Raw genomic sequence first — 14,569 nt, 5'->3', positions numbered from 1 at the left:
TCTCACCCAAAACATGTTGATACTCTATGTGCAGAGGTATGTCGGTAACACATATTCAAAGTATAGTTTCCTTGAGAAATAACCAGCTTTACAGGAAAACGGTCAGGGCTGACTTTGTTCATTGATGTCTCTGTAACTACTTATGCCCTCATTGGAAGAAAGCAGGACAGTTTGCTTTCTTCCTGCATTAGCAGGAGTAGTAGTCAGAATACTTGCAAAAATTTAAGTTGGTTTGACCAAGAAAGTCGTTTTTATAAAAGTGTAAAAAAAAAATATTCATAGCAGATTTTTAAAATCGGTAGTGTTCTCGCCTCATAGGAAATGATGTAATTCAGCAAGTTCCTTGAAAACAATGCATTCTTATGACTACAGACCTATTCATCTTAGAAATTGATGAGCATGCAAATGATTAGAATCTGCAACAATGAACGTCGCACAACAGTCTGTGAGGTCCATGCCGTCCGGTTGAATTAACAGTAACACAGGCCTCAGCAGCATGAGGGGTTCCATTTATCTCCACTCCCTGTTGAGTTGAGTAGGGGTCCCCCCCAACCAGCTGGACGACAGGCAGCAGCCCCTGCAATGGCCCCCAACCTTGTCCCTTCCTTGTAGCCCCTCCCCGACCCGGGGAGCTCAACCCATCAGAGAAATGAAATGTTGCTCCTCTCCACAGCAGGGCTGGGAACTTCTGATAGTTTACATGGACTCTGAGGGAGCCTGACCTGGGCATTAATTCACTTAACCTTTAGGAAGTTTCCTGGCAAAAAAGATTAAAAACACCGTAGGCAGTATCTTTAAGTACGTCCACGGCCTTTTCTTTTTCACAAGGAAAAATTCCAAGATGTGTGTGCTTTCCAAACAAGAGGACGATTAACATCTTCACTGCTGGCTAGATGTTTCAGGAGCCGGTCATTATGCTTTGACATACTCTCTGTACACTGGGTTTTATTAACTAATCGCTAATAGGCCAGTACCCACCAGGGCAAGTGGAACCACTTACATTCGGTTAAATCATGTAACATGGGATGGTCTCAGAAAATAAGAGATAAGGGTCCTGTGGAAAGTGACACATAGCCCTGGTCATGATAAAAACCATTTTTCTGGAATTTTAACTTCTGGTTAGAAGTGAAAGACAAGCACTCACTTGTCTTACCACCTTTCTCGAGAAATGCCAGAAATAAAATATCCTAACGTGTGCACGGAAAAAAAAAATGGTAGCAGGAAACTTGCAGAAGTGGGGGGAGGGGGAGAAGAAAAGATCGACAGTCTCTAGTTTATTATGAATAGAAAGAAATTTCCAGAATTTACAAACACCCACATTGTTCATTCCAAAGAGAGCTTTTGATTTAAAGGGATCACCCAAGTCTCCTCCTCTTTACAGTATATACAATGGAAGACTTTGATTTCCTTTGCTTGTAATTTTGCTTCCATTCAATGGCCAATTTTAAGCTGACACTTGAAAATACCCAGGAGAATATATCCTTCTTCAGTTTAATTAACATGGCCTATTGCCTTACAGGAAAAATACAAAATTAAGATCAATTCTTGTAAGGATCTCAGCTCAACATCAGGGCTATATTACAAGAGATAGTATCCGCAAATATAACTATACAACTGAGAACCATCTAATGGCACTATGATTCTTATTATATTATTTTTCTGAATTACAATCTTAAAACAAGGATCGTACCCTAGTCTACTCTTGTTAGCCTTGTTTTAAGTATTTGCTCCACTCTTTACAACAGAACATTGTATACCTCAGTTCCACATCCAAAAAAGAGATGTACTGTAAGAAAAGTTACATTTTAATTAAAAAAAATTACACATATAAATCAAAACCTATGTTAAATATTTAATACTCTCTCCACCCAACGCGAACAGTTTTGTATGAAATAATTTACAACGATGCTTTGTCATACACAGTTTCAGCAGCAGATGAAATGGATCTTGTAAATGCAATGAGAGTAAACCCATTCTCTTGTGGCATGGTGGTGGGCCCATCAGCTCACGTGGCCAGCTAAGTCCTTAAGGTTGAAGATGAAGTTTATGCAGACTCATAGTTCTGGTGTCACAGTGCTTTTTTGCTTGGCACAATATAGTACGTGCAGTTCAGTCAAGGAGCTCCTGAGGATTGTAGAAAGTAAACAAACTGAAATGGATGCATCGTACCATCTACTGAGGAGGAAGATGTGAGGTCCTGGTTGTGAATCATGAAATATTCAGAGTCTGGGTACCCATGAGGAAAGGGAGGATTTGCTGAGGTCATTCAGGTCTTCATTCTGAAAAGGAAAACGAAAGGATTTGTCACCACGGGCATATCGCAAAACACACGTTGTATCAGTTTTTAAGGGTTTTTCTTTAAAAAGGAGGCGGTATCGGATAGGCAGAAGTCACAGGCACGAACAGTACTGTGTACTTAAATAAAATCAACAAACTGTATTTAACTTTTCCCCCCTTTCAAAATGCAAGCGTCTAAAGCAAATACAAACTCAAAATAGTCAATATTAAATCAGTCAACAGATCGATGGGATTTGGAGGTTTCAGAGTTTAGTAACACAAAAACACAAAATACTTCAATGTTCTGAGGGTCCAAACAAAAATGTGAATTATAGTTGTTGTGTTAAAGTACTATAAAATATGGTAAGCAGGTTACAGTCAGGCTATGCTTCATCTTCTTTTGGTTCAAAGTCAACTGCAGATTTTAGAATTTGAAGTTGTGGGGCCTAACATCACAAAATCTGAAGTCAGTTTTTAATGTGACATGGCTTGACATGAGGATCTTAGATGCAGAAGGAGACCCAAGTGAAACAGGCATCATGAATCATTAAATTAAAAAAAGAAAGGGATTCTGATTTAGATCTAATAGAAATGCTATTCTGGCAGAAGCACATTGCTTCTATGCAAGTCCAGAAGGCAGACCTCATGGGGCATTACCCATGCCCTTCCAGAGAGGAGACCCCTTGTTCAACCTCATAAGCCCTCTTTTGCTCTCCAGTATTAATACTAGATAGGCCTTCTGAAGCCCACATTTTTGTTATCTATACATATCAATGCTTATAGAATGGCGCTGAGTAGATAGTAAATATTGCCGAATGGATAACTGGTTGCATTAAATACTATGGGGGGATATAAAGCTGAACTGTGCTACAGGCCCTGCTTTCTAGAAAATTTAGGGAGGAAGGTAAGCTCCATTCATAAATAGAAAGAATGCAAAAGAAAAAGGGGGTAAATCCCATGGCAGATGCGCAGGAAAGAAGCTCTAGCTGCATGGAGGGAGGTAAAGAATGCTTCTAGCTGGGAAGAGAAAGGAAGTACCTGACACGTCTGGCTAGGCCTGGAAGAAAAGGAATAGTTTGGGGATGTGGAAACGGGATCGTATCTTTGCTGCTTCAGGGCTGTGTTCCCAGAGCCTCACACAGGGCCTGGCACACACTAAGGACTCACTAAATATGAGTGGAACAAATCAAAGGGACAAAGCACAGGTCCCACTCATAGCACGTGATAAAACAAGACCGGGGAAGGGTATGGCCACGGCAGGCCAAATGGAGAAGGATGCGTTGTGTTGGATCCCAAGGTATGTGAAAAGGGGTCGAAAGAGGTAAATCTGCAAATGTAGGTGGGACAGATGGTGGAGAAACCCGAATGAAAGGCTAAGGTATCTTTTTCTAAGTCTAGGGGCAACCAGGACATGTTTCAGGATACGTCCAGATGTAGCAGTACTAATCCATGTCAGCTCCAAGAAAAGGAACAGAGTCTACAATCCATACAATGTGTATGCTGATCAACATAACTATTTTTCTCTCTCTTCCCTTGAAGGAGAGTATTAGCTGGGACCAGTCAGCATTCACCATTTGGCTTTCAGGTAAGCTGAAATTTACTAAACATGGACTCTACTTTTATGAGATTTCTGTTGTTGTTTTCGTATTAATTCCGCCCCTAAATGACAGGTGAACAGTCTGTTTTTCTATAGACAAATAAAGACTTCCCATGGAGACACCAATGTAAAAACAAAAAATGACTCCAGGCTTTATCCCTCTGATTGCCAGAGAAACAGGACTTACTTTGTGTGGTTCCTACAAGTGAAAAGAAAACCCATCCCTTCAAAAACCCTGAAGACTGATCTCCAGATCTCTTACTTACTTTCAAGTTTTTCCTGAACTCACACTGCAATCTATCAGAATGTTTCTACAAGAATATCTAGACAGAGCTTCACACAGCTTCATAGCTCTGGGCCCAAGATGAAGTGGGAAGTCCACACTTTATTAAAGGGCTTGAGATAAACAAACAAACTGCTCATTTATAGAAAATGGGGGGGGAGGTGTGGGGCAGGTGAAGGGCACACGGTATGCTTTTCATTTTATAGCTGGCTCTCATCCAGAATGGCTGAATGCACAGCTCAGCACAGGAACAAACTGTATCCAGTTTTGTCCTCACACGTGCCAACCCCGCATGGATGCAGAGGGGCAGAGATTGGGGGCCTCTCTGGGGAGGGAAAACCCTCTGGCTTTGCCAGATGCTGAAATCTATTGCTCTGGGCCACTCTGAACCCCTCCCTGTAATTTCCCACAAGTATTTATGTTCAAAGAGCAGGAAACAAAAGGATCTACCAATGGCACCATAAACTTTCCCTGTAAAGTCTCAGCATACTACTTTTCAAAGCCCTTTATCGTAAATCCTGATCAACACATGTCTCAGCCCCTAACGCTACCTACTGGTGGCATTAGCTTGGGGATCTCTGAAAAAGTGAGCAAGTGGGAAAGAGGGAGGTTATGCTGACAGGCAGGGGATGGGCACAGAGGTGCTCAGCAGGCAACAGAGGCCGGGAACAATTTCAAGCGAAAGTCTGAAGTTCACATCTGTTTATCTTTGTTCCAGGGTGTGTGTGTGTGTGTGTGTGTGTGTGTGTGTGTACAGAAAATGTAGCTCCTGGGTAAATGATACGGATTTTTAACAGACATCCCTGAGTGAGAACTGTCCTTTCCTGCAGCCTCTTTGGGGTCTGCACACGTATTTCAAGCAAGCAGCCATCGTTGGAAGCATTTTTGGAATGCTTTCTCAAGTTCCCTGCCTTCTCAGCCTTGGGCATATTCTTTTGAACAGTCTCTATAGCAGCCGGTCTCGGCCCTTTGAGGGCACATTTGATCTGTGGAAATGGCCAAAAAGCTCTGGGAGCCAAATATGGTGAATAAAGGGTCCGATTAAGCCGGGTAATGGTTCCCAGTGAGGTATTATCTAAATCCAAAGAACCCCAAAACTAAAGTTCCCAAAACATAGCTGTTCACAATTGCTCTGATGAGCTCTGTTGGAAATGAACTCTGAGGACATTATAGACAGACTTTAGGGTAATGTTCATGGGGCTAACGTTCCTTTGCCTTTATTTCCGCCTCTACACAACTGCACTCGAAGAAAGGCCCGCATGCAGATCATACATTTTTGGGGTATGTTTTTAAAAAACCAATACCGGGGCTCCTGGGTGGCTCAGTCGGTTAAGCGTCTGCCTTCAGCTCAGGTCATGATCCCAGGGTCCTGGGATCGAGCCCCGCATCGGGCTCCCTGCTCCTCGGGAAGCCTGCTTCTCCCTCTCCCACTCCCCCTGCTTGTGTTCCCCCTCTCACTGTGTCTCTCCCTGTCAAATAAATAAATAAAAATCTTAAAAAATAAAAATAAAAAACAAAAAACCAATACCGATACTAGGCTCCCGCAGTCATTCAATTCAAGAGACATCTGTTGACTGACAAAAAGGCAGTGATAAGGACTATCCTAAGCACTGAAAAGGATGACATGGGTAGAAGTACCTTTGATGCACTTTATATATACAACCCGGCCGGACTCACACCAACCATATGAGGGATATATTGCAACAGTGTTTTACAAATACAGAAACTCATCTGTAACACCCATGAAGTGGAAACAAAAAAGCAAAACATTTCCTTGGAGAAGAGCTGGGCAAATATCAAATGGTGATGTTCCTAGGATACCTCCTCTCTAGTTACCTCACCAGGGAATAACTTCCGAACCCAGAAAGATGATGCACCTGTCATGAGATTTAGTAGCAGGAAATTACATTTTGACAAAATTTCATTGCCACATCAGCATCTCTTGTCCCCTTCCCTGTGTCTTCTCTTAAGATAAAACCCACCTAATCCTGTTGCCGGTAATGAAAAATGTAATTTTTAAAGCATTATCAAATAAGTCAACACTTGAGCAATGCTACTTGAGACCTATGGATTACTGCATTATTGCATCCGGTAGGAATTTACATCTTCCGGACTTCCCACTTAAACTATGCCTATGATAGCTGAAAAACAGATAAAGCTTCTGCTTTCCTTCACACTCAGCCTACTGATTAGGCTTCACTGTAAAGCAGCTGAAAACAGCGAAAGATTACGATGCGTGTACAACGAAGGACCCACACCCTTTCAACAATGAATTTTTGGTCCAACCCATTGACTAAAAGTTTTATCTTGTATTCAAATGCCTGGAAACCTCCTGCCAATTTGTTGAGTCAGGGGCAACACAGTTATAAATATCTGGTTAAAGCATGACTAGCAGTCTACTTCCACTAAGAAATTAGAAGTAAAATAGTCTTAGTTGCTTCGCTATTGTCATATACCAAAATGTAGCCACAAAGTAACTCTTCCTCACCCAACTACGGGTGAAAAAAAAAAATGACTACCGTAATGACTTTTCTTCAATGGAGATCATTGTTTGAAATCTTATATTGTAGATTCAACTAGAAAAATCGGTATAAATGAATTCCTCCACTTAAAGAAATGTGTCAAAACAGCACATTTCTCTTTCACTTAAAATAAACAGCTGTGACTTAAAAAAAAAAAATTCTTGATTATAATATAGAAAATTTATAGACCACAGGAAAATGTAAAGAAGGAATAAACATTTCTCGAATTCTTGTCACCCAGGGAAAGCCACGGTTCAGATGTGGTTCTAAAGCTACTATTTGCTTAAAGGACTTGAACTTTTAAAATTCTGCATCCAGTGTCAAAAATGTTTCAATAGGACAGGAAAATAATGTTCCCATCATATTTAGATCTTCCCTGTTCTTAAAAAAAAAAATCTGTGATGGGAAGATATTTGAAATGTTAACCAACTTTTAAATGTTCTTGGTATTCTATTCCTTTCCCCTCCTCCCAATTCATTGTGTATGGGGAGGAGTATGGCAGTTTGAAGTAGAAAAAGCCTCTGGCTTCCTGGCTTTGATGTCCAAAAGCCCACGTCCTTAAGGGAACGGCACAGGGAAAGTATTCAGAACAGGAGGGGAGGATTCCTCTCAGAAGAGAAAACGGTTCCCCTCGCCTGGGAACAAAGAGAGAAATGGTCGGCATGGTGTGTAGCTCCATACCTGGTAGGATGCTGAATATGGCACTTGTGAGCTCTCTCTATATCTTGTCTTCCCAAGACTGTTGATTTCTGATTTGACACAATTATATTCAACTGCATAGCACTGCTGTGACCGCAATTCATTTCTTCAGCCACCTCATTGATGCTGATGCAATAATTCATGCTACCACTCATTTAAAGAAGAGCAAGTCTTCTAGAATGCTTACCTATTCATAAGGCACCTTACAAAAACACTGCAAAAGTATTCTGCTTTTAAGCATACCTGATTCTGGTGAACAGGCCAGTAAACTAAAAGAAATCATCAGTATAAATAAATTCATAGTTCTGGGAATGTACAGGTGCCCTGCATTTTAACATTTACACTATTCAACCTCTGATGGATAAAGGAGAGCGCTGACACATTTGATGGGTATGAAACACTTATTAAAGCAATTTCCTGGCTTAGAGTTCGGTTCTACCACGGTGGGGCTGGATGGCAGCATTTAGGAAGGAGCTCAGTCCTGTTAGCTATGGTAATCACCCAAGTAAAAAAAAAGCTAACCAAGTTAACCGAAGCTAACACCAAGTTAGAAAAGCTAACTCCAGAGGGCACAGGGAGAATCACTCTGCTCTTTAGAAGGTACACCTGGGAAGTTCTGGACACAGGGAGAATCACTCTGCTCTTTAGAAGGTACACCTGGGAAGTGTCAGCAAGCTGAGACTCTGGTAAAGGACAGACCTAAGTGGAGAGAGAGGAGGAAGGAAGGAAGGAAGGAAGGAAGGAAGGAAGGGAGGAAGGGAGGAAGGGAGGAAGGGAGGAAGGGAGGAAGGAAGGAAGGGAGGAAGGGAGGGAGGAAGGGACGGAGGGAGGGAGGAAGGGAGGGAGGGAGGGAGGAAGGGAGGGAGGGAAGGAGGGAAAGAAAGAAAAAGAAGAAAAAGAAAACAAAAATCAAGGTAGGATTGAACTAAAGAATTTCTTTAAAAGGTTTTGTCTATTTGTCAGAGAAAGAGGAAGAGACAGAGGGAGCACAAGCAGGGGGAGCACCAGGCTCCCCCCTCAGCAAGGAGCCCGATGCAGGACTCAATCCCAGGACCCTGGGATCTTGATGTGAATTGAAGGTAGATGCTCAACGGACTGAGCCACGCAGGCGTCCCAGGACTGAACTAAAGGATTAAAGTTAGAGGTTAAGACCACAAGACGTTTGCTACTTTATGTTAACAAGAAGCTAAACCAACATCTTTTCAAAGAGGCCAGAACAGAGCTGGCAAGACTTGGTTTCATGGTCTTAAAAGGCAAAGGGTAAGTGACTAGCCAGGCGGGTGCTTTCATGGGGTTGCTTAAGGAGCACTTTGCCTGGTGCGAGTCACATGGGCGAGAGCGGGTGCAGATAACAAGGTTGCCGGCCGTGCCTTCCAGCTAGCAGGGCTACCAGGCAGGAACAGTCAGGGAGAGCTGCCAACATGTGAGAGGCCACCTCGCTCCAGTTCCCCTTGTGTCCCAGTGAAAGTCCTTCTGGCAGGGCTGGTGACTTCAGGAGCCCACCAGCGAAGAAAGGCACATGTATCATGAAAAGAAGAGAAGAGAGGGGCTGACCCAGGAGCTGACCCAGGAGCTGACCCCCCAGCCTGTGCGCCCCCGCTGGGAATCCCAGCAGCGTTATGGACCTCTCCCGCCCCAGCAACAAAGGGCAGGAGCTGGGGCGGGAAACTTGTTGAGAGGATTTGAGATTTATGGAGAAGACAGATGAAAACAACAACAACAACATATGGTTCGCAACAATTAAAAGCATTCTGCCAGGGGCGCCCGGCTGGCTCAGTCCATGGAGCGTGTGACTCTTGATCTTGGGGTCCTAAGTTCGAAACCCACGTTGGGTGTGGAGAATACTTAAACATAAAATCTTTAAAAAAAAAAAAACAGTATTCTGCCAATAATGTATTAAAGAAATCTGAAAAAGCATTCAGAAATCTTTTAAGCCGAAGAATATTCACTTTAGTTATTTCCCATTCTTTTTATTAATAGGGAGTGTGCTGATAAAGCAAAAAATAAGGTAAATGGGGGGCCAACACCATAAGAGCCCTTCCCCCATCCCCCCGCAACGTAACTCAAAACGTCTCCAATCTCTCTTCTACTGAAATTAGAATGCATCCCCCCATACATGACAGTCAAGGTAGAGGAACTCAGAAAAACAATCCCTCTCCATTACAAGTCAGACCACATAATGTAGAACAGGAAGCTTTAATTTTAATGGAGCTCAACCAAAATCAACCTGTTGCTTGAAGACATGAAAGTAATATGATGCCTTCTTCCCTACCTGAGAAAACAAGTCATAAAAGTCGGTCTTTCTTCTCCTTTCATGGGACCTATTTCTGCAGTATATTCTCTCTCCTAGGAATTAAATTCCAGTTCTGAGGTTTATAGTTTATATTGTAATTTCACACCAGTTTGTTGTTTTGTTTTGTTTTTAATGTTCAGAAATACAGGATATAGGTTTTATTGGTCTGGCTTTGATACAAACCAGTAGACTTAAGTTAAAATCACAACTTAGTTTACCATGTGGTGTAGAGATAGTAAAAAAGTGTTTGCAGTACCGTTTCTGTAATTAGGCAAAAGGGAATCCGGCGGGCTCAGCCCGGTTGTACTGCCTTTAATTTTTCTGCTAAACACTGAACAGATTTTGCATTTTTTTTCCTTTTTTTTATTCTTATGTTAATCCCCATACATTACATCATTAGTTTTAGATGAAGTGTTCCATGATTCATTGTTTGTGCACAACACCCAGTGCTCCATGCAGAATGTGCCCTCCTCAATACCCACCACCAGGCTAACCCATCCTCCCACCCCCCTCCCCTCTAGAACCCTGTTTGTTTTTCAGAGTCCATCGTCTCTCATGGTTCGTCTACCCCTCCGATTTCCCCCGCTTCATTCTTCCCCTCCCGCTACCTTCTTCTTCTTCTTTTTTTTTTTCTTAACATATATTGCATTATTTGTTTCAGAGGTACAGATCGGAGATTCAACAGTCTTGCACAATTCACAGCGCTTACCAGAGCACATACCCTCCCCAGATTTTGCATTCTTTGCACCCTCCCCAGAGTCGTATCAGAAATGTCTTCAAGAAAGCAAGGGGCTGATTTTACATTTGAGTAATTGTCTGACTACCCAGTTGTTTCTTATCAACCATCAGCAGCTTTTCCGTAATAGCCTAAGAAGCACAGCACAGAACAAGCGTTCACACAGACAGCCCGGGGTCTGCAGTGGGCTGAGGTAAGGATCATTAACACCACTGACATCACTCTTGGCAGCCAGAGAAAAAGGAAAACCTGTGGTTAATCTACTTCCTACTCACCACAAGTTTCAGCCGGAGTCCCCGATAATACGGGTTGTGGTTGACTTTATGGAAGAACTTGGTAATGCAAGAAAAATGTACTGAACCGAACAAGCATCTTTAAAAGGAACCACGAGGTACCTCAGCTGTGTGGCCCTGATCTGGAGGTATTCTGGTCATTAAACGGGCCTAACGGAGGGCAGGGCCATTCCCAACTGTTCCCACTAAGGTCAAGCTCAATAGAAGACTTTCCCTACTGCGCACGTCTAATTAACATCTCCTGGAGGCCATCATCATAAATCACAAAGAAAAAGGTTTTACTCTTTGTCTTCCTTCTTGCCTTGAGAAGGCTAAGGGGAGATTGTGGGGAAGAATTTGATGCAGATTCTTCACAGTTAAGTGAGCTGTTGTTATTTCTGGGGTCTAAATGATGAATGAAAACTGAATGAAACCAATTGAAACTGGTCATCAATACAGAAGTATAGGGCAGCATATTTCAAATGTATTCAGTGCACAACTGTGACTTGTCTTACCTTAAGAATTCTTGTTACGGAAGTGCAAGTCATAAAGATTTCTGGACTATGAAAGCAAGCCTTTTTAAAAGTCAATGTGAAGGAGGATGGAAAACTGTCCCATCCATCTTAGGCTACAGAAGGCCACAGGTGGGACCTCTTTGTAACTGGGTTATGTTCAAGATAAGGTTTAACGTGGCTTGCAATAAAGTAATGCAACCTTGAGTTGCCACTACCTGAGTGATGAGTATCCTGTATGGGATTCTGAATCCTAAAATGTAATTTAGGAATTTCAATCCAAAAAAGTTACTTTGAGAAGGAGGATGGTCCTACCACATGGCTGTTAGCTTTTTAAAGCCTGATCAATTTTAACTCAAAACTTATTTCCAAGTTAAAATTTAAAAGGAGACTAAGACAACTTATATGATCTCTCATTCTTTTCTTTGTGACTTTGGGCACGTTACTAACTCTCTTCCATCTCAATATTTTCATTTGTAACACCGGGATAACAGTACCCATTTCATAGGGTTATGCCTTGAAGTTAAATGAGATAATACATGAAAAATTCTCATCGCTGTGCCTCCCACACAATGAGCCCTCAAACATTAGCTCTTATGGTAAGAATTCTTATGAAGAACTAGATATCCCTGGATCTCCGATTTTTTCCTGATAACCCAAAAACACACACCAACCAAAATGCATTGGTGGAACTAACAAGCAAGAATGAATCCATTGGCCAGATGCCAGCCAAGGGCTGAGGCCAAAGCCAAGATCAGAATGTGTCTTGGGAAGGGAGACAACAATATTTGAGAGAGGGGGTGGTAGTTATCACGGAAGTGCCCAAACAAAAAGAGAAGGTAAACGTCGTAGAGGTAAAGCTAAAAATAAGACCCTGGGACAGGATTTTAGACAAAGACCTGTCTACCTACACAGGGAACAGCAGGAGATAAATATTAGGACAGAGAGCATTAGCATATCTTTGAGCAGATCTTAAATTAATGCCATCTAGAGAAACACTGCTGAGAGCCCACTTCTCTTGCTTTCTCAGAAGACATTAGAAGCCTGAAGTCCTCCTTCCCCCCCATCCCTTCTAAGTACCTGCTAATGAAAGACTTATAATGCTCCATGAAAGGATTCACAAAGAAGTCTCATGAATAGGCTTAAATGGATGTTCAGTGAGATTCTCCTGCACTATTTCCAGGTTCCGAAGAAGCATGTTTCTAATTGTTGGGGGAGGAAATGGGTGGCTTTTGTTTCCGAATTCTTGTCCCCAGTCTTGCGTCTGAAGGAACAGAACAGGAGTGTGACAGAGGCAGTCAACGCTGCCTGACTTACCTGACAAAAAACTGAAATTGCTGCCAGACGCACACGGCTAATGGCTGGGGAGATAGTGTGTGTGGGGGGGGATCTGGAAAGATAATCTGAAATAACTGATAATGTAGACATTGCTTGCATTGCTAAGGTCTTTGAAGCAGACAATGGTGCAGATTTCTAAGTGACTGCAAACACTTCCCTATTGTCCAGGAGAAGGAGGCCAAATTCTTCCAGTTGACAAGGAGCGGCTGACCTTTCACCCGCTGACCCCAGAGTTCGTGGTCCTTTGCTTTCATCTCTCAAGTCTCACTTCCACGTTGCTCTTGTTCCTCTCTCTGTTCTCCATTATCTGACAGCTCGGCCATTCACTTTTTCATTTGGAGAATCTGCTGAGAAGTTCCCTGGGGACAGCATGCTGAACTGACCTGCACCAGCTCCTGAGCTGGCTGCCCGGCTGAACTAGAAGCCTCCTGAGGACAGCTGGGACAAATTCCTCATTAAGAGGTGGTGGCAACTCTTAACTTCTCATAACTCATAACCTCCTTATGAAGGCTGTTTCTCAGGGGCGCCTGGGCAGCTCAGTCGGTTGAATGTTCAACTCTTGATTTCGGCTCAGGTCATGATCTCAGGGTTGTGGGATCGAGCCCTATGTCAGGCTCCATGCTCAGCACAGAGTCTGCTTGTCCCCCTTCCTCTGCTTCTTCCCTCCCCCAGACTCTTACTAGCATGTGCTCTCTCTCTCTCTCTCAAATAAATAAATAAATCTTAAAAAAAAGAATATTTATCAGTGATCCTAAGGGGATCACAGCCCCAGGGGCGATAGAGGGGGGTCTGTGAAGGTGATCCTCAGGCCCACTGGTGTGCCAGGCAGGGAGCCATCTGGATTTCAGCTGAAACACGCTCATGGGGCTAAACCACTGTTCTCTGTGGAGACCTTCTAGCCTCCAAGCATTTCACTAAATCTCGAGTTCTCAATTTGGGTGGGCAGGAATAATTTCTCCCTGCAAGAGATATTTGGTAATGCCTGGAAACATTTTTGGTTGTCACAACTGGGGTTGGGATGAGGTGGGAGAGAAGCTGTTGGCATCTAGTGGGTGGAGGCCAGGAATACCCCTAAACCTCCCATGACGAACAGGACGGCCACCTACAACAAAGACTATCTGGCCCCAAATGTCAAGATCTCCAAGGCTGAGAAACCATGCTCCAGAGCTGTTGCCGAAGCCACCAAACGTGCTTGTTAACTGTTTCTGGGGTTCACACCAGTTCTGTGGGAGAGAGTGAGGGAAGAGGTAGGTGTCCTGTTCCAAGGCCTTCCTTTATTTATGATGGCCACACTTCAGAATCCCAATGGGTACACTCCAGGCTCATGGCCTTTCGCAATTTGTCACTGCTGGAAACTTACTTCTGCTGTATCCCATTCCCTTCCTTTTCTACTAGAAGATAGCCGATCTGATTAACCGGTCCAGGCCCATGTTTTCCTATGTCCCTCCTCCACAGGAAAACAAGAATGTCTGGTTGGGATATAAAAGCAATGACTAAAGAGGGGAGAATACCAGACATGGTGGAGGCCAAAGCAGCAGAGTCTGGGGAAGGCTAGCAGGTGTGAGGTTGCTCCATCTACACTGACCATGAGAGACGGACCCCACAAGGAGATACCCTTGATCACTCCCAGGCTTGTATCTCATCCGACTGAGCCAGTACTTTGTGGATGGTCTTGGACAAGTCACTTGACCTCTCTTTGCCTCCACAATTTAATGAAATGGAGAAAATATCTAGTCTTCACAATCATTTGTAAAACTCAGCGAGAAAGAAGAGACTTTCCTTTTGTTATTTGTGACTATTAGTCATGCTCATCGTCCTCAAATATCTGGGAGTAAAAGGAAGTTAAGAATTAGGTCCCCTCTCTTCCAGAATTAGTCAACTTTTTAAAATAAATCCACTAATTTTGCTCTCTAAGAGGCAACTCCTAAGTCAGACTATTTCCTAGAGATTTTTTTCACTTTATGAAATACTCACCTTGGAAGATGATTTATTACAAAAAAAAAAAAGTCAAAGTTCAAGATAGAAATTTCAGTTGCTGTT

At 42.9% G+C, this 14,569-nt stretch overlaps 1 protein-coding gene across 1 annotated transcript in view; it reads right to left on the bottom strand.

Moving 5' to 3' along the window:
• Positions 1-299: 299 nt before the first annotated feature.
• Positions 300-14,569, bottom strand: part of IRS1 (insulin receptor substrate 1) — a 60,996-nt gene continuing 46,726 nt past the window's right edge. The window contains exon 2 of the mRNA XM_035006992.1: positions 300-2,279. The gene's annotated coding sequence lies outside the window, so the exon portion shown is untranslated. The remainder of the gene's footprint in view (positions 2,280-14,569) is intronic.

Source organism: Mirounga leonina, unplaced genomic scaffold, assembly GCF_011800145.1.
Source record: "Mirounga leonina isolate KUSES-001 unplaced genomic scaffold, KU_Mleo_1.0 Mir_151, whole genome shotgun sequence".
NCBI lineage: Eukaryota > Metazoa > Chordata > Mammalia > Carnivora > Phocidae > Mirounga > Mirounga leonina.
This window is presented reverse-complemented; position numbering and strand designations above follow the sequence as displayed.